Source organism: Pristiophorus japonicus, chromosome 16, assembly GCF_044704955.1.
Source record: "Pristiophorus japonicus isolate sPriJap1 chromosome 16, sPriJap1.hap1, whole genome shotgun sequence".
NCBI lineage: Eukaryota > Metazoa > Chordata > Chondrichthyes > Pristiophoridae > Pristiophorus > Pristiophorus japonicus.
In genome coordinates, this window is record NC_091992.1 from 120,898,371 (window position 1) to 120,918,795 (window position 20,425).

The following is a 20,425-nucleotide window of genomic DNA, read 5'->3' on the forward strand; positions in this document are numbered from 1 at the left end:
TTCATAGTGCTCAACAAAAATATATTCCAATGAAAAAGAAGGGCGGTAAGAGAAGGGATAACCAGCCGTGGATAACCAAGGAAATAAAGGAGAGTATCAAATTAAAAACCAATGCGTATAAGGTGGCCAAGGTTAGTGGGAAACTAGAAGATTGGGAAAATTTTAAACGACAGCAAAGAATGACTAAGAAAGCAATAAAGAAAGGAAAGATAGATTACGAAAGTAAACTTGCGCAAAACATAAAAGCAGATAGTAAAAGCTTTTACTGATATATAAAACGGAAAAGAGTGAGTAAAATAAATGTTGGTCCCTTAGAAGATGAGAAGGGTGATTTAATAATGGGAAATGTGGAAATGGCTGAGACCTTAAATAATTATTTTCCTTCGGTCTTCACAGTAGAAGACACAAAAACCATGCCAAAAATTGCTGGTCACAGGAATGTGGGAAGGGAGGACCTTGAGACAATCACTATCACTAGGGGGGTAGTGCTGGACAGGGTAATGGATCTCAAGGTAGACAAGTCCCCTGGACCTGATGAAATGCATCCCAGGGTATTAAAAGAGATGGTGGAAGTTATAACAGATGCATTCATTATAATCTACCAAAATTCTCTGGACTCTGGGGAGGTACCAGCAGATTGGAAAGCAGCTAATGTAACGCCTCTGTTTAAAAAAGGGGGCAGGCAAAAGGCAGGTAACTATAGGCCGGTTAGTTTAACATCTGTAGTGGGGAAAATGCTTGAAGCTATCATTAAGGAAGAAATAGCGGGACATCTAGATAGGAATAGTGCAATCAAGCAGACGCAACATGGATTCATGAAGGGGAAATCATGTTTAACTAATTTACTGGAATTCTTTGAGGATACAACGAGCATGGTGGATGGAGGTGTACCGATGGATGTGGTGTATTTAGATTTCCAAAAGGCATCGATAAGGTGCCACACAAAAGGTTACTGCAGAAGATAAAGGTACGCGGAGTCAGAGGAAATGTATTAGCATGGATCAAGAATTGGCTGGCTAACAGAAAGCCAATGAGTCTTTTTCGGGTTGGAAATCGGTGGTTAGTGGTGTGCCACAGGGATCGGTGCTGGGACCACAACTGTTTACAATATACCTGGAAGAGGGGACAGAGTGTAGTGTAACAAAATTTGCAGATGACACAAAGATTAGTGGGAAAGCGGGTTGTGTAGAGGACACAGAGAGGCTGCAAAGAGATTTAGATAGGTTTAGCGAATGGGCTAAAGTTTGTCAGATGGAATACAATGTCGAAAAATGTGAGGTCATCCACCTTGGGAAAAAAAAAACAGTAAAAGGGAATATTTTTTGAATGGGGAGAAATTACAACATGCTGTGGTGCAGAGGGACCTGGGGGTCCTTGTGCATGAATCCCAAAAAGTTCGTTTGCAGGTGCAGCAGGTAATCAGGAAGGCGAATGGAATGTTGGCCTTCATTGCGAGAGGGATGGAGTACAAAAGCAGGGAGGTCCTGCTGCAACTGTACAGGGTATTGGTGAGGCCGCACCTGGAGTACTGCGTGCAGTTTTGGTCACCTTACTTAAGGAAGGGTATACTAGCTTTGGAGGAGGTACAGAGACGATTCACTAGGCTGATTCCGGAGATGAGGGGGTTACCTTATGATGATAGATTGAGTAGACTGGGTCTTTACTCGTTGGAGTTCAGAAGGATGAGGGGTGATCTTATAGAAACATTTAAAATAATGAAAAGGATAGACAAGATAGAGGCAGAGAGGTTGTTTCCACTGGTCGGGGAGACTAGAACTAGGGGGCACAGCCTCAAAATACGGGGGAGCCAATTTAAAACCGAGTTGAGAAGGAATTTCTTCTCCCAGAGGGTTGTGAATCTGTGGAATTCTCTGCCCAAGGAAACAGTTGAGGCTAGCTCATTGAATGTATTCAAATCACAGATCGATAGATTTTTAACTAATAAGGGAATTAAGGGTTATGGGGAGCAGGCGGGTAAGTGGAGCTGAGTCCACGGCCAGATCAGCCATGATCTTGTTGAGTGGCGGAACAGGCTCGAGGGGCTAGATGGCCTACTCCTGTTCCTAATTCTTATGTTCTTATGTTCAACATGTAGTTCGGGATCTGGAATATTACATCCTTCATTGAAACACCTGTGAACTCATCCCTTTTTGGCGTGGAAGCAAGTCATCCTCGATACGAGGGACCGCCTATGATGATGATGAATAAGGTGAACTTTAGTAGCTATTCCTCTGCGCATATATCCTATGGACATTTTGCCATGTACACACAGATAACATCTGTATGCATCTCAGTCAGAATTGTAGAAATAAATCATTGTCACTCAGACTTTAGTTCTACTGCTTCTGAACTCTAAACTTATATGTCAATCAATAATTCAAAAGAGGATAAAAGAACTCATAAAAAGGCCAGTCAAAGCAGCTCAATCTATCATCTCGATCCTCTGTCAGTATTTTCACTGACTCTCTTTGTTTTTGTGAGGGTCACACACCTTTTGGAATTATTTGTTCCTCTTCAGTCAGCACTCCACAGGTAGGAAATCGGATGCCCTGCTCTTAAATCTCTGCAAATGTTGCTTTGAAATCAGCAAGTGGGAGGTGCATGAGAAGCAGCCCAAGTCCTCTGAACTTGCAGCCCATCCTGTCGGACACATGTGACCTCCCTTTTCAGGGAATGGAAAAGGAAATTGTAAAATAACAAAACTTAGACTGGTTTGGCAGCACAACAGCACAGGATATGTCATTAGCAGGTTGCTAGTGCGTAGCTCCGAGCGGCTGGCTCAGGGGTAGCTTTGGTGGGGCCCTGGAATAGGTTGCCTACTGTCAAGGAGTGATCCTAGCAGGTGAATATTGCAAGGGTCCACCAACGCTGCAATTTTAAAATTCTCAGCCTGTGATCAAATCCCTCCATGGCTTTGCCGTTCCCCAACTCTGTAACCTCCTGCACTACAACCGTTCCTCCAACGCTGGCCTCTTGTGCATATCCCATTTCCTTCACCTCACCATTGGTGGCCGTGCCTTCAGCCGTCTCGGCCTCTCCGCTTTTCTATTCTCCTTTAAGCTGCTGCTTAAAACCTAAGGGGCCGAAATTCGGTGGCTTAGCGCCACCTGTTAGCGCCCCAGAGCACGAGGCGCTAAACACCTCCCGCCTGAGTGCCGCGCTGTCTGCGCCTGACGCAAACTTCAGTGAAGATTTAGCGGCGGTGCTGACAGTTTGCGCTGCGCACTCTAGCCCCGCCCACTCTGTGATGTTACCGAGTGTGCAACATCCCATAGCCGCGGTCACCAACTTGACTGCTTTCACCTGCCATAGCGCCTGCTGCTACTTCCGACCGGGAAAGCAAACATCTCGGAGAAGCTGCCGGGGTAATATGTCCAAGGGGATGCAGCTGGGCAGTTGCAATTAAATTTATTTCCATTAATGCATCTCTCCTCGACGCTGGACACTGTGTCTTGGCTTTTCGTTAATTTTTCAGTTGGTTGTAAGGTTACTAATCTTCAGAAAAGCACAGAAGGAGACCATGAACTAAAAATTGATTAATACAAGCTTTTGGAATTAAGCTGGACAATTAAGGACATTCTGTGGTCAGGAACCAAAACAATGGAGTTGTTACATGAGGCCCAGAACTTGATTGACCAGGGTGGGGAACACAGCCACTGGAGACAACAAGTCTGTAAAAAGACCGGACAACAAAGGAACCACACCAGGTGCACATTTTTTTGGGACAAGGTGTTAAGATGAGAAATTAATTTGAGCCTTGTAGACTCAGTGTGCAAATGGGAAAACAGACGAGTCCATTATTGCAGTCAATCAACCAAGGGGACCACAAAACAATGCATCGATGTAAACACTTTACAGAAACCACAGTGGCGGGAGATCAGTCAAAACCTGGATATAAATATGCGAGCTAGAAGCAGCTCAGCAGAAGACGAAAGAAGGACAGGAACAGACGGAAGAAGAAGCACAAGAAGAAGTAGAAGGACACATGTACAGATGGACACTGGTCGAAAGGACGAACAGACGGAAGGACATGCAGTTCGAAACGTACACGAAAGGAACAGCACTGCAGAGAATGGCCAGAAGAAGAACCAATGACCACAAACCTACAATAGCTACAGCCAGGAAGGGCGATTGTATGTTCTCATTCGATTTCTCTCAGAAGTCTAGTTCTGTAGTTTTAGTCGGTTTTTGTGCGTAATAAAACTGACACTGGATTAAGCCTAAATTTTGTGCCCCATGTTGTCCTTTCCCACTATAAGTTCCAAGGTCTAAGAATCAGAGTAAAATGAAAAACTAACACCCTACAGGTCCAGCTGACCTCCCCTTTAGGTGCCAGGATGCTGATTTCCTAGCGGCAGAAATTCAGCAGCTCTCCCACGATAGCGCTCCAGGAATCAGGGTTGGCGCCCAAAGAGGGGTGTGGAACAGTTCCCTTAGCGCTGCACTCCCCTCTTGGGGCGCGAAAAGTAAATATCCCGGTTGGAGGTGGTGAACATTGCCCGGCACTAATGTTAGTGACCAGGTGGTGTCACCGACTCAAACCGGGCTAGACTGAATTTCCATCCTGATATCTTTCATCAAGCATTTGGTCGCCTGTCCTAATGTCTCCTTCATTGGCTCATGATCAGTTTTTATCTGATTACTCTCCTATAAAGTGCTTGGGACGTTTCCCTACATTAAAAGCGCTATATAAAGGCTATATCAAGTGACAGGTCCTTGGACAAGGAGATTGATGCAAGGATCTGTAAAGCCAGCCAGGCACTTGGTCGCTTGCACTAAGGTGTTGAGTCACCACCACATCCGACTGTCAACTAAACTGTTGGTGTATAGAGCAGTCGTTCTCTCATCTCTCCTTTATGGATGTGAGACCTGGACAGGCGTCACATCAAAAAGTTGGAAGCTTTCCATATGCGCAGTCTCAGATCTATACTCCACATATGCTGGCAAGACCGGGTGTCAAACTTTGAGGTTCTGGAGAGAGCACAATCAACTAGCATCAAGGTGATGATCATGCGAGCCCAGTTCCGGTGGGCTGGACACGTCATCCGCATGGATGAGTCAAGAATCCCTCGTCAGCTTCTTCACGGCGAGCTCTGTGAAGGCCGAAGACACCAGGGGCGCCCCCGCAAGCGCTACAAAGATTGCATCAAGGCTAACCTCCAGTACTGTGGCATCTGACCAAAGGACCTCGAGAATACAGCAGCTAATAAAATCCAGTGGCGAACCCTCACGCTGACTGCCTGCCAGACCTTCGAAGAAAGCCGATGTCAACGCCTGCGGGACACTAGAGATAGACGACATCAGGTGGCAGTACTGTCAGCATCATGCACATCGAACTTCCCTTGTCCGACGTGCAAGAGACTATGTGCATTCAGAACTGGCCTATACAGTCACTTGAAGATACATACCGTTGATGATTAGCACATCAACGTCTTTGTTGGATACGACAGACTACCAATAATTGCTATAACAATTTGCTGAAGTTACCATTAAAAAATGTTAATGAACTATTGGCAACAGTGGGTTAAAAGTCTGAAAAGCTTTTTTTACAGCATGTTATAGGGGAAATTTTAAACAAACAAGTAAAGAAAAGGTAATTAGCAGAATGGATTCTATTTGCACAGATAGATGCCAAGTAGCTGCTGGGATGGGCAAAATTCACAGAAAGATTATTTTCGGGTCGGAGGCATTCGTCTGAAGTAAGCCTCCGACCGCAATTTCCCGCCCCCCCCCCCCCATTTGTTTGAGATTTAATTAATGACATTTATATTTGAAGGGGAAATTGAGATATCGCCTCAGGGAATTACTCCCAATGGTACAATGTGAAGTGTGTTAGCATCTGTATGAAAAGGAAATCTTTTTGCTTTATATCCATATCTTCAAAGGACAAATAAATCCATGAGGCTAACAGCCTGCAGATTCTTCCACATAGATCAGTTCCTGCCTCACATCAATCTGGTTGCTGAACATTATTGATAAAATATCAGGCTTGAATGAAGTGCAGCTGGAAGCTTACTGCACAGACGAAGGCCGTTTGATCCATTGCGTCTATGCCAACTCTTTGCTTATTGAGCAATGCAAAATTAATAACAGTCATTGCCAGCTGATCTCAAGCACACACTGCATTTTTTGGAAACATATCGCTTCTGTTCATGCTGCTGATTTCATATTTAAGCAGATTCAGCAGCCTCTTGCTGGAAGCTCCACTGGTGACTGAATGCAAAGCATCTCTGCAGACAGAAGCTGACAGATTTTGTTCATAAGACTCATTGAACGCATATTAGCAAACTAAAAGGTTGCTTGCTCCTGTGATAATGTTTTTGTCAGCCTCTGGTGCCCGAGATTGGATTCAGGCCACGCTTTTTAAGTTGCCTTTTCCACCAGCCCATATCATTCTCTGCAAAGGCCTTCTCGAAGCTTCAGGAAATGTGTGCAATGATGAATTTCCTGCCCAGAGTGTGTGCTTGCAACACCACGTTCCCACAATGACATTATATTTGTCACAATGGGTCTGCTTCAAAACACTGATTGGTTTTTATTTTCCTTCTTTACTCTGGCAGTTTAAAACATAAGTCAGTAATGACAGGAATTTGATGTTACTGACTAATTTGGGGATTTGAAATATCAGCAAATTAGAAACAGCTTACTGAAGACCACATCAAAGTACAGCTGTGGCTGCGGAGTTCTCTTCAGAGTTTTCAAAATGACTGAGGGAGGCAGGTGAGGAAGTACAGAAACAACTGTTCACACATAGCAGGCCTCGTGTGCTGTTGAATCTTATTTTTCCCGTTTTTTTGGTCAGTTACGTGACCTTTCAATTAATTTTTTCTTACATTTCTTTTCTAGCTCAACCACTCGTGCAATTGACTTATTTAAAAATTGCCTGGTCGATCACACATTGACAGCAATTTAATAAAATCCAGTTATCGACCCGAAACGTTAACCCTGCTTCCTCTCCACAGATGCTGCCTGGCCGACTGAAATTTCCAGCATTTTCTGGTTTTATTCCAGATTCCAGCATCCGCAGTATTTTGCTTTTGTGCAGTTAATGCTGTTTGATGCAAAGTTTTACTTTCAGACACTCAACAGATCACCTCCTGGCTCATCACCAGCAGCCAGACATTCCCCAGGATAGGGTTTGCCATGGTCAGGTTCAGGCAGGAAAATCCTTCCCGCTCTGTTATTTATCCACCAAATTCACTTACATAACCTCCTTGCAGGGAGTCTCCTAAGGGAAGGGTCATATGTGGACGTATCTCAGAAATAGCTCTTTGAAATTTAGGGTGCTTTTATCAAGACAATGGCCCTGAAACTGCGGTCTCTGTGACATCGGACTCTGAGAGTACGGCGTCGTAATCCATTTGAAAGGCCCCAGAAATCTGAAACTTGCGACCTGTCAGCATACGGCTTGACAGATCATTCGAAGCGCATGAAAAATGACGATTGCTGGTGTAGATTTGGGCTATTTTCCCAACAACTGCCCAGCAATTGCCCACGCAACTCTTACGGCTGGTAAAAGCAGGTATAGGGCCTGCTTGCATCAGTGTAAAGGTATATATAAGGCTTAAATAAAATGCTTAAAAATCCAAAATTATGCACATGCACTTGCAAATATTGGCCCAGATTAAGATGTTTAAAATTATTTATTGAAAAATTAATTTTTTTGTTGAGGTTGGTGCGAGGAAGGAACTGATGAATAAATTTGCAATTCAGTGCATTGTTTAATTATTAAAATGTTGTACATTGTATGATTATTTGGGGATTTCATTGCATATCATTAAGGGATTTCCTTTGTAAATTATTGCAATGGAATCCTTTCTTGTCATTGGAGGACCGGGCCCACATGATTGCAGGGATGCTTCCGAGCCGCCTGTGTCCCTGGGATCCATGGGCCTTTACACTGCCATCTGCCTTGAGGCCTGAGACCGCAATTCTCCGTAGCCTGAGCACCAGGAGGTACTTTCGGAATTCCTTCGCGGGTCAGAGGCGTGTTCCGGAGGTATGCCTCCGGCCACAATTTCTAAGCCAATCATTCCATAACCCCAAATAGAAAAGTTGAGGAGATGCTTAGAACATGCAGCCATGTGAGACCAACCCATAGTTCTACCTCTTATTACCAAAACAATCCAGGGCTTTATGAACATCATAGTTCTTCTCCACTCCCCCAAAACAGACCCCGTGCTCTTCTGGAATCCTGCCGTGTGATTTTATCATCTAGGTCCTCATTTAAGACAGATTGGTAAGGTTTAGAAGAATGAGCTCACGAATCAATGCTGGCCTTGCCAGATTGCCATGTTTTATGTGTGCACCCCTCATCAGAACTGAGGACTAAGTGATAGACACATGGTGACAGCTCCGCTGTGTATTTCCTGTATTTTCTGTCCTTATTTTGTAATTGCAGCATTGCAGTTTTTCCTTTGTATTTTACCATATTAATGATGTACACAACATGCCAATTCGACCTGTCCAAATACACTAATTATAAGCACATAATGGTGGATGTAATGACAGCATAATAACCTTTATCCAAATGGATAAGTATGTTTATGTATTCATAATGTCCCGTATAAAAGTGTGGTGATTGTGCTGGATGAAGAGTTCCCTTCATTGCAATCTGCCACTGAGCAAGAAGCAACAACAGCAGCATCTATAGCAGCAGCCTCAGTAATGCAGGCTGTAGGCGCAGGGGGTTATATGCTCCCATAACTGATGTAGAAACTCCAAAAAACAGACATGGCCAGCTTCAGTATGTTTGGAAATTTGTAACTGCCACTCCTGAGACAGGGACCTTATTTCCACAGTCTTTTGTGATTCCACCGGCACTGAAACACTGTATAACATGGATTCACTTTTAATGTATCCAGCAGGAACAATCTATCAAGGTGCAGAAATGAAAGGATCAGTTGTCCAAAAGGCAAATAAATAATGTGACTAAATCCCAGGGACATCCCCATGGGTTTGCGGAAGGGCTGTATGACGTGAAATATGAGAGATTGGTGCCCGTCAGATGGACTGGTTTTTCATGGTACTTTCACTGCTACTTCCTGCAGGTCGTTGGGCAAATCTTCGTGATAGCTTCCCTGGTGAGTCTTAGCATCATCAGGCACTGCTTCCCCATCATGTCCGAATTACGAATTTTGACTCCCGCCTGCCTGCAGTGACGAGTGACGTCATTTCTGCCGGCTTCGGGCGGTGTCAGAATCAGTGCATACAAATGAGGCCTGGGAATTAAATTCCCCAGGCCTCAGATTCCGGAGGTCCAAATGGTACACCGCGCAATTTGGCCTCTGCATCCTCGATTTCCCACCCACGCCCACCCCCACGCGCTCTCCCCACCCTACCACCACCCATCAAGAATCAGAACCATTTCCTATATATATATTAGCAAATTTCAAATACATACATGGCTAAATGAGGTAACTGTTACTGTGCAAGTACTAAAGCAAAAATCTTCCTAGCACAGAACACAGGGCCCTGGCCCCTGGCCAATGGGTCTCCTACAGAGCCCAAGTTAAAATCAGAGTGTGGCTGTTTAAACAAAAGTTGGGGCCGATTTTCAGCAAGGCCTCTGCCCGCCCAAGTGCCGCCCAAAGTGCCGCCGATGGCCGCCGAGGTACCGGACGGTACTTTAGGCGGGATATTCATCGCCGAGGTCCCTCGAAGGCCAGCGGGCGGTAAATGGACGACGTACGCCGCCAATCTGGGCGGCAGCCGGAAGGAGCTCTCATTCTCGGCGGCAGAGGCACTTGCCGCCCAAGTGTCGCCGAGGATGGAGTCGGGCCCACGGAGGGTCGAAGACTGGAAAAAAAATCATCAGTAAAAAATTTTAAAAACTATCGGAAGACCCCATGCAGGTACGTCGCTGTGGAAAAAAATATATAAAATGTTCACTAACCATTTTTTCAGGTTCCTCATACTTACCGTCGGGGACAGACCAGCCTCCTCGCAGCGGCCCACCCCCGTTCTGGCGCCAAGTCTCGCCAACTCCCGCCCGCACCAATATGGGAGCTCAGCGGGCGGGAGGCCAGTTGTGCCACTCGGCCATCCGCTGACGTCAGCGGGCGGTTCCCAGAGGCTCTCCCCTCCCGCCCGCTCCAGGCAACATCGAAAGTGGCACTGGGCGGATCTGCAAGAGCAATGTCGGCGGCAGCGGGCGGTGAGTTGATGAATTTCGGCCCCAATGAATAAAATAGATTATTTTTAAGTGCTCAATTGACTGATCTGAGATGGTTTAAAGTTATTGGTTATCAAGAAGACAACCCATAACATGGCCCCTTGGTCTCTTGGGATGCAGTGACTTTAGTTTTAAAGTGCTATACACCTCCTCCAGCACCCCGCTGTTCTGCTGCTCCCCAGTTCTGAATGGAACCGCACAAAACTTCACAACCACGCTCCAAAAGCCAGACTACCCAACGAGCAATGCCACGAGATCAGCAGTTGCACGTATTTTCGTTGGAGAACCTGCATTGTTCGGGTTACAAGGTTTATTATGCTGAGCCGACAGTCACATTTAAATCACGATGATGTATTGATCTGTTTTATCTGATTCTGGGCATCTTGCCTGCTTGTATATATCAGGGTTTGTTAGTCTGAGCTGGCTTTCCAAATGTAGTTAGTATCATAAACACGTTTTACTTGCTCATATCCTGCCAAAACATCCGCTGGTTCATAGATGCGATTTTTAATTTTTAATGTGCAGAGTTGATGGTTAATTTATTTTTAATGGTTAGCTTAGTTCTGACAGTGTAATGGTAAACATCAGGTACTCTTTCTGATGATTTTAACACAAAGCTCCACAGTTCAATTCTGTGGACTGAATATTCAGAAAAGAACAAACTGTTACAACACTGAATAAAACAAAACTCCAAAGCATTAGTAAGAAAAAAAGCACCATGAGTGACAAAAGCAGTTGAAAAATACTAATAGGTAAGTGTAGAAATTACATTAATTTTATTCAAAGCCACAGTATCTGCCAAATGAATAGCTCTATTTCATTTAGAATTTTGACAAATTGGCATATATAAGATTTATATAGTGCCTTTCACAATCACTGGACGTCTCAAAGCACTTTATAGCCAATGAAGTACTTTTGGAGTGTAGTCACTGTTGTAATGTGTGAAATCCTGCAGCCAATTTGCGCACAGCAAGCTCCCACAAACAGCAATGTGATAATGATCAGATAATCTGTTTTTTGTTTATGTTGATTGGGGAATAAATAGTGGCCAGGACATCGGGGATAACTCCCCTGCTCTTCTTCGGAATGGTGCCATGGGATCTTTTACGTCCACTTGAGAGAGCAGACGGGGTCTTGGTTTAACGTCTCAGCCAAAAGACGGCACCTCCGTCAATGCAATGCTCCCTCAGCACTGCACTGCACTGGAGTGTCAGCCTAGATTTTTTTGTGCTCAACCTTCTGACTGAAAGGCGAGTGTGCTACCCACTGAGCCACAACTGACACTGTTTAGTTTGGGAAGTGTGTTTAATACAAGGAAGCAAATCTATGCACTTATGAAGAATGAAATGAATGGATTCGCTCCCACAAACTGAATGAACAACCAAGACAGTTACAGTATTACATGAGATTAATTGTTATTCTGCACTATTTTATATTTGTGCTGTATATTATGGAAAAAACATGATGACAATGGGCCGGAATTTGCGGTCGGATCCGAAAAAAAATACGCAAGTACCCGGAGCTTCGGTGTGTTCAGATCCTGGGTCTCCAGGGGTCCGCCTGTGTAAAGGCCCACGGATCCCAGGGATGCAGTTGGGTTGGAAGCGTCTCTGAGATCAAATGGGCCAGGCCAATTAATAAGAAAGGGGGATTCCTCATAAGCTTACAGGGATTCCATTTATGAACAGAATCCCCATAAGCTAATGAGAAATCCCCGAATGAAACACAATTCTAATAAAAAGTAAATATTCCCATGTTCAAAATTAATTAAATGTCCCTTTGCTTAAGCATTTAAAATAAAAATTAAATTTTTTGAAAAATAATAATAACATTTTAATCTAGCCCAAAATTTACATGAATTAATTTTAAATGTTTTTGTATGTTTCAATCATTTAAAAAAAATTTATTTAACATTTATTTGAACCCTAATGCTGGTAAAAGCAGGCCCTATGCCAACTTTTACCGGGCATAAGGGTTTTGTGGGCATTCGCTGGGCAGTAGTTGGGCAAACACTGCGCCAGTGGAAGTGTTTTTTGGGGTGCAGGTGGACAATCTGTCAAGGAGAAACTTGACCTTACAAGCCTAGGGATGTGGCCCAGAACTGGAGGCTGTGACTGGGGGAGCCATAGGTTTCTACGGAAAGATGAGCTTGATGGGTCAAATGGTCTATGTCAGCTGTACTTACCTTTATCATCTTTATAAAATGCTGGGGCCAGAAGAGGCGAGGGCCCAGGGGTAGCATGGGCCAGCCCACACTGCGATATGTGTGCGCGCTCAGTCCGTGCAGCAGAGCTGGTCTCCAGTCATCTTGGTTAATCCTTGCTACTGCACCAAGACCTAGCTCTATCAAGCCCATGTGGTGGCTGGTGTGCAACGGCCACCACATGTTAAAAAAATCCACGCACAGGCATCTTCCTGCCCTACACGATGTAGTTCGGGATCTGAAATATTAGGTCCTTCATTGAAACACCTGTGAACTCATCCCTTTTTGGCGTGGAAACAAGTTATCCTCGTTTCGAAGGACTGCCTATGATGATGATGAAGATGCTAACAATGGGTTAATTGTGAATGCAATTTATCTTATGACAGGCATAGGTGGTTTCAACATCAAAAACATTAAGCGAATATTTCCTCTGGTTGCCATGTCTCAATGAGATTTATAAACACAGTGGGAAGATTTCTAATCTCTATTTCTAGATAAATCATTGAAGCCTTTGAAAAGATAGGGTTGAAGAATTTTCTCGAAATAACATAAGAACATAAGAACATAAGAATTAGGAACAGGAGTAGGCCATCTAGCCCCTCGAGCCTGCTCCGCCACTCAACAAGATCATGGCTGATCTGGCCGTGGACTCAGCTCCACTTACCCGCCCGCTCCCCGTAACCCTTTATTCCCTTATTGGTTAAAAATCTATCGATCTGTGACTTGAATACATTCAATGAGCTAGCCTCAGCTGCTTCTTTGGGCAGAGAATTCCACAGATTCACAACCCTCTGGGAGAAGGAATTCCTTCTCAACTCGGTTTTAAATTGGCTCCCCCGTATTTTGAAGCTGTGCCCCCTAGTTCTAGTCTCCCCGACCAGTGGAAACAACCTCTCTGCCTCTATCTTGTCCATCCCTTTCATTATTTTAAATGTTTCTATAAGATCACCCCTCATCCTTCTGAACTCCAACGAGTAAAGACCCAGTCTACTCAATCTATCATCATAAGGTAACTCCCTCATCTCCAGAATCAGCCCAGTGAATCATCTCTGTACCCCCTCCAAAGCTAGTATATCCTTCCTTAAGTAAGGTGACCAAAACTGCACGCAGTACTCCAGGTGCGGCCTCACCAATACCCGATACAGTTGCAGCAGGACCTCCCTGCTTTTGTACTCCATCCCTCTCGCAATGAAGGCCAACATTCCATTCGCTTTCCTGATTACCTACTGCACCTGCAAACTAACTTTTTAGGATTCATGCACAAGGACCCCCAGGTCCCTCTACACCGCAGCATGTTGTAATTTCTCCCCATTCAAATAATATTCCCTTTTACTGTTTTTTTCCCCAAGGTGGATGAACTCACACTTTCCGACATTGTATTCCATCTGCCAAACCTTAGCCCATTCACTTAACTTCTCTAAATCTCTTTGCAGCCTCTCTGTGTCCTCTACACAACCCGCTTTCCCACTAATCTTTGTGTCATCTGCAAATTTTGTTACACTACACTCTGTCCCCTCTTCCAGGTCATCTATGTATATTGTAAACAGTTGTGGTCCAAGCACCGATCCCTGTGGCACACCACTAACCACCGATTTCCAATCCGAAAAGGACCCATTTATCCCGACTCTCTGCTTTCTGTTAGCCAGCCAATTCTCGATCCATGCTAATACATTTCCTCTGACTCCGCGTACCTTTATCTTCTGCAGTAACCTTTTGTGTGGCACATTATCGAATGCCTTTTGGAAATCTAAATACACCACATCCATTGGTACACCTCTATCCACCATGCTCATTATATCCTCAAAGAATTCCAGTAAATTAGTTGAACATGATTTCCCCTTCATGAATCCATGTTGCGTCTGCTTGATTGCACTATCCTATCTAGCTGTCCCGCTATTTCTTCCTTAATGATAGTTTCAAGCATTTTCCCCACTACAGATGTTAAACTAACTGGCCTATAGTTACCTGCCTTTTGTCTGCCCCCTTTTTTAAACAGAGACGTTACATTAGCTGCTTTCCAATCCACTGATACCTCCCCAGAGTCCAGAGAATTTTGGTAGATTATAACGAATGTATCTGCTATAACTTCCGCCATCTCTTTTAATACCCTGGGTTGCATTTCATCAGGACCAGGGGACTTGTCTACCTTGAGTCCCATTAGCCTGTCCAGCACTACCTCCCTAGTGATAGTGATTGTCTCAAGGTCCTCCCTTCCCACATTTCCGTGACCAGCAATTTTTGGCATGGTTTTTGTGTCTTCTACTGTGAAGACCGAAGCAAAATAATTGTTTAAGGTCTCAGCCATTTCCACATTTCCCATTATTAAATCCCCCTTCTCATCTTCGAAGGGACCATCGTTTACTTTAGTCACCCTTTTCCATTTTATATATCGGTAAAAACTTTTACTATCTGTTTTTATGTTTTGCGCAAGTTTACCTTCGTAATCTATCTTTCCTTTCTTTATTGCTTTCTTAGTCATTCTTTGCTGTTGTTTAAAATTTTTCCAAACTTCTTGTTTCCCACTAACCTTGGCCACCTGATACGCATTGGTTTTTAATTTGATACTCTCCTTTATTTCCTTGGTTATCCACGGCTGGTTATCCCTTCTCTTACCGCCCTTCTTTTTCACTGGAATATATTTTTGTTGAGCACTATGAAAGAGCTCCTTAAAAGTCCTCCACTGTTCCTCAATTGTGCCACCGTTTAGTCTGTGTTTCCAGTCTACTTTAGCTAACTCTTCCCTCATCCCACTGTAGTCCCCTTTGTTTAAGCATAGTACGCTCATTTGAGACACTACTTCCTCACCCTCAATCTGTATTACAAATTCAACCATACTGTGATCACTCATCCCGAGCGGATCTTTTATTAGGAGATCGTTTATTTTTCCTATCTCATTACACAGGACCAGATCTAAGATAGCTTGCTCCCTTGTAGGTTCTGTAACATACTGTTCTAAGAAACAATCCCGTATGCATTCTATGAATTCCTCCTCCAGGCTACATCGTGCGATTTGATTTGACCAATCGATATGTAGGTTAAAATCCCTCATGATTGGAGAAAATCTCCGTACTACGATTACATCATTGGCGGGAATAGTTACAATATGAACATACGAACAATGAAGGACAGGTAAAGACCCTCTGGTCCATCGAGTCTGTCCCACACAATTGGGATACCTTGTGTATCACACAATATACACTCTACCCCACCCAAAATCATGTGATCTCCTGGGAGAGGTGATAAACCAAATAAAAACCCAGGCCAATTTTGGAAAAAAATCTGGGAAATTACTCTCCGACCCATCTCGGCGATCGAAACTAGTCAAGGAGATCAGTGAATTCCCTACAGTACCTACCTTCTGTAAGAGATGATCTCCGCCGCAGCCAGAAACAAATACAGCTCTCGCTTGAAAGAATTCAGTGAATCGGCATCCATCACACGAGGCGGCAGCCTGTTCCAGAGGTCCACCATTCTCTGGGGAAAGAACCACCTCCTGACGTCTAACCAAGATCGAGCCTTATACAACTTAAAATTATGACCCCCAGCCCTCTCTAAAATATTTAATTGGAACAAACTGTTAACTGGAACACAATCTATTCCCTTTATCATCTTATAAACCTCAATCAGATCACCCCATAAGTCTACGCTTCTCTAAGGTGTAGAGTCCCAACCCTTTTGGGCTGTCTACCTATGATGTTTTATACTGGGAATTAGTCCAGTGGCCCTTCCCTGCGTCGATTCCAAAGCCTCAATACCTCAATGAACCCACAGTGACCAGAGGAGATCTTCTCCTGTTAATAGCTTGTCCCCAATACAGCAAAAATAACATTTCCAGTGGGAAGAACATAAAGCAGCGGTCCTAAGTAATTCTGTGAGTATTTTGTTTTTTTAATCTTCTTGTGCATCGTCCTTGAAATATTCGAAAAATGAAAACTATTTTCTATCCTACATCGTGTTGGCAAAGTGGTTGTTCTGAAATCGCATGGGCTAGCCCAAAAAAAAAAATGGGATTTATTTTATTGCGACCCGACACAGACACTTGTGAAAATTAATGAATATTATCAAAAAAGGATATTGATTTTCTGGAACTCTCTTAATTTTTCATTTCAAACTTAACAAAGTCTGTTTTTGCTGTCCAGTCCTTCTGGCATCACTTGCCATTTATATTTTATTCCTTTTACTATCAAGAGCCAGGAAAGTGAGACTCTCTCAAGGATCAGCTGCAGACATATTGGCTTCATAAACCACATTCTTATAAGAATGTGTGTGCAATTTGGCAATGGCCTCCACGAGTCAGGAGTTGCTGTTGCTTGCCTGGTGATGTAGGAGATGGTATTAACAGCTGTAATTTTATTTGTTCTGGGTCATCTCAACATTTTGTTTTATTCTAAATTCTGAGGTGCAATTTTAATCTCAGGACCTGGAGTTTGCCTTTTAAATTCAGATGCAGATTTTCTTGGGTTGTATGGCAGGCAACTCCACTCCCAACAGGTTTTCCCAGCACTGACAATAATTACAATATTTAGTATTTAAACGTTAGCCCAGTCGAACTTTGTCATTATGTCTGCCATTTTTCCATGTGCCTATCAGAAGAGAGAGAGATGATCGTCCTTTGCGCTATAATTTGGGACCAGTTTTTAAGTTTAAAAATATCTTTCAAAAGACACACTAATTGGTACCAGAGTGGATGACTGGAGGCCACTCTCACTGTAAACAAGACTTTGGTGAATGTCTAATGGAAGAATTACCTCGTAGAAAGATATGTGATGAAGATAAGATCAATGTTAGGAGGATGTATTTCTCCAAATAAAGAGTTATTGTTCAGTACATGCCAGCAACCCTCCCTTGACTGCTCCCTTGAGCTCACTGACCTATGTCTTGACAGTGCTGTCGTTCCCTATTATTCTATCCAGAGGGATCATTAAAATCAGTTTTGACCATTTTCCACTGAGAGATTGACAGATTCTTTTGGGGATGGTAAATTGGTCAAAACCAATTTCTTCCTGAATTTGACAAAACAACTCACTGTTTTCTTACCATAAAGTCTGTGGTCCATGTTAGTGTCAGCTGTGGCTCAGTGGCTAGCACACTCACCTCTGAGGCAGAAGGTTGTAGGTTCAAGTCCCCACTCCAGGAACTTGAGCACATAAATCTAGGCTGACACTCCAGTGCAATGCTGAGGGAATGCTGCATTGTCGGAAGTGCTGGCTTTCGGATGAGACATTAAACCGAGGTGCCGTCTGCTCTCTCAGGTTGGACATAAAAGATCCCATGGCACTAATTCAAAGAAGAGCAGGGGAGTTATCGCCAGTGTCCTGGCCAATATTTATCCCTCAATCAACATAACAAAAAAACAGGTTATCTGGTCATTATCACATTGCTGTTTGTGGGAGTTTGCTATGCGCAAGTTGGCTGCCGCGTTTCCTACATTACAGCAGTGACTACACTCCAAAAGTGCTTCATTGGCTGTAAAAGCGCTTTGAGACATCCGATGGTTGTAAAAGGCGCTATATAAGTGAGAACACCAGCAGCAGGTTGGGGCCATAAAAGGAGCAGCCCGCGAGCAGCGTGGAGGCGCACTACTCCAGGGAGCAGCACGAGCTGGTGCAGGTGGGCGATGGCGGCAAAGAGTGACGGCATCAAGGTCCAGGTCGGTGACTGGAGCATGGGCGGATACAGCAGGAGCGGCAAGGTCGGGGCGAAGGAGCGGCGAGAGACTGTAGAGGGATGTGATCGGGGCCCAGGGGAGGCATGAGTTCGCGGCCCAGAAGAGGTGAGGGCCCAGGGGCAACACGGGCCAGCCCACACTGCGATATGTGTGCACACTAGGTCCATGCAGCAGAGTAGGTCTCCAGTCGTCTTGGGTAATCCTTGCCATTGGACCAAGACCTAGCTCTGTCAAGCCTGTGTGATGGCTGGTGTGCCAAGGCCACCACACATTAAAAAAATCCACGCACAGGTATCTTCCACCCTTCAACATGTAGTTCGGGTCCTTCATTGAAACACCTGTGAACTCATCCTTTTTTGGCGTGGAAGCAAGTCATCCTCATTTCGAGGGACCGCCTATGATGATGGATGATGATATAAATGCAAGTCTGTCTTTCTTTTCATAAATCAGGAACAGAAATGTCTGTGCATTACATCCATATATCGTCAACATGCATGCGTTGTGATGTTTGTGTACTCTGGCCCTAACGTTTGAAACATAGAAACATAGAAAATAGGTGCAGGTGTAGGCCATTCGGCCCTTCGAGCCTGTACCACCATTCAATATGATCATGGCTGATCATGCAACTTCAGTATCCCATTCTTGCTTCCTCTCCATACCCCTTGATCCCTTTAGCCGTAAGGGTCACATCTAACTCCCTTTTGAATATATCTAACGAACTGGCCTCAACAACTTTCTGTGGTAGAGAATTCCACAGGTTCACAATTCTCTAAGTGAAGAAGTTTCTCCTCATCTCGGTCCTAAATGGCTTACCCCTTATCCTTAGACTGTGACACCTGGTTCTGGACTTCCCCAACATCGGGAACATTCTTCCTGCATCTAACCTGTCCAATCCCATCAGAATTGGTAATAAAGGGAGCAATATTTTTCAGGGGTCCTTCTTCAGACACTGACGATAGTCTTGCTACTGCAGCCAACATCAGTTTTTCATTCCTAGTTGGGTATGGAGCAAGGACAGCATTGCACTGACATAGTTGCTCCCCTAAAGATTGAGGTCGTCAATCAAAGGCTGATTCAGGTCGCACACTAAGGCATTGTTTATTAAAAGTAAAGTCACAACACTCTAGATAATTTCTAACAATAATTAATTCTACCATCATCGTAGTGGAAGGTAAGTGGCTGGAGTACCAAAAATAAACAAAGGGGCCCTGAAAATCCGTGGGCTTACTCCAAAAAAAAAAGATTTGCATTTATGTAGGGCCTTTCATGACCTCAGGATGTCTCAAAGTGCTTTACAACCAATCTTTTTTTTTATTCATTCATCGTGGGATGTGGGAGTCTCTGGCAAGGACAGTATTTATTGCCCATCCCGAATTGACCTTAAATGAGTGGCTTGCGAGGAAATTTCAGCGGGCAGTTAAGAGTCAACCACATTGCTGTGGGTCTGGAGTCACATATAGGCCAGGCATTAGTGAACCCGATGGGTTTTTACGACAATCCAGTAGCTTTATGGTCACCATTACTACTAGCTTTTTATTCCAGATTAATTTAATTAACTGAATTATTTAATTTCCATACATAGTTCTGAAGTGCAGTCACTATTGTATTGTAGGAAACGTAACAGCCAATTTGTGCACAGCAAGCTCCCACAAAGGCAAATGGTATGTTGGCCTTCATTGCAAGAGGATTTAAGTACAGGAGCAAGGATGCCTTACTACAGTTATTTAGGGCCATGGTGAGACCACACCTGGAGTATGGTGTGCAGTTTTGGTCTCCTTATCTAAGAAAGGATATACTTGCCATAGAGGGAGTGCAGCGAAGGTTCATCAGACTGATTCATGGCAGGACGGTCGTATGAGGAGAGATTGGGTCGACTAGGCCTGTATTCACAAGAGTTTAGAAGAATGAGAGGGGATCTCATTGAAACGTATAAAATTCCGACTGGGTTGGATAGACTGGATACTGGGAGGATGTTTCCTCTGGCTGGGTTGTCTAGAACAAGGGGTCATAGTCTCAGGATACAGGGTAGGAAATTTAGGACCGAGATGAGGAGAAATTTTTTCACTCAGAGGGTGGTAAACCTGTGAAATTCTCTCCCACAAGGCTGTGGAGGCCAAGTCACTGAATATATTTAAGAGGGAGATCAATAGATTTCTAGAAACAAAAGACATCAAGGGGTATGGGGGGAAAGTGGGAATATGGTGTTGAGATAGAGGATCAGCAAGTGATCAGGAAGGCCAATGGAATCTTAGCCTTTATTGCAAAGGGGATGGAGTATAAAAGCAGGGAAGTCTTGCTACAGCTATACAGGGTATTGGTGAGGCTACACCTGGAATACTGCGTGCAGTTTTGGTTTCCATATTTACGAAAGGATATACTT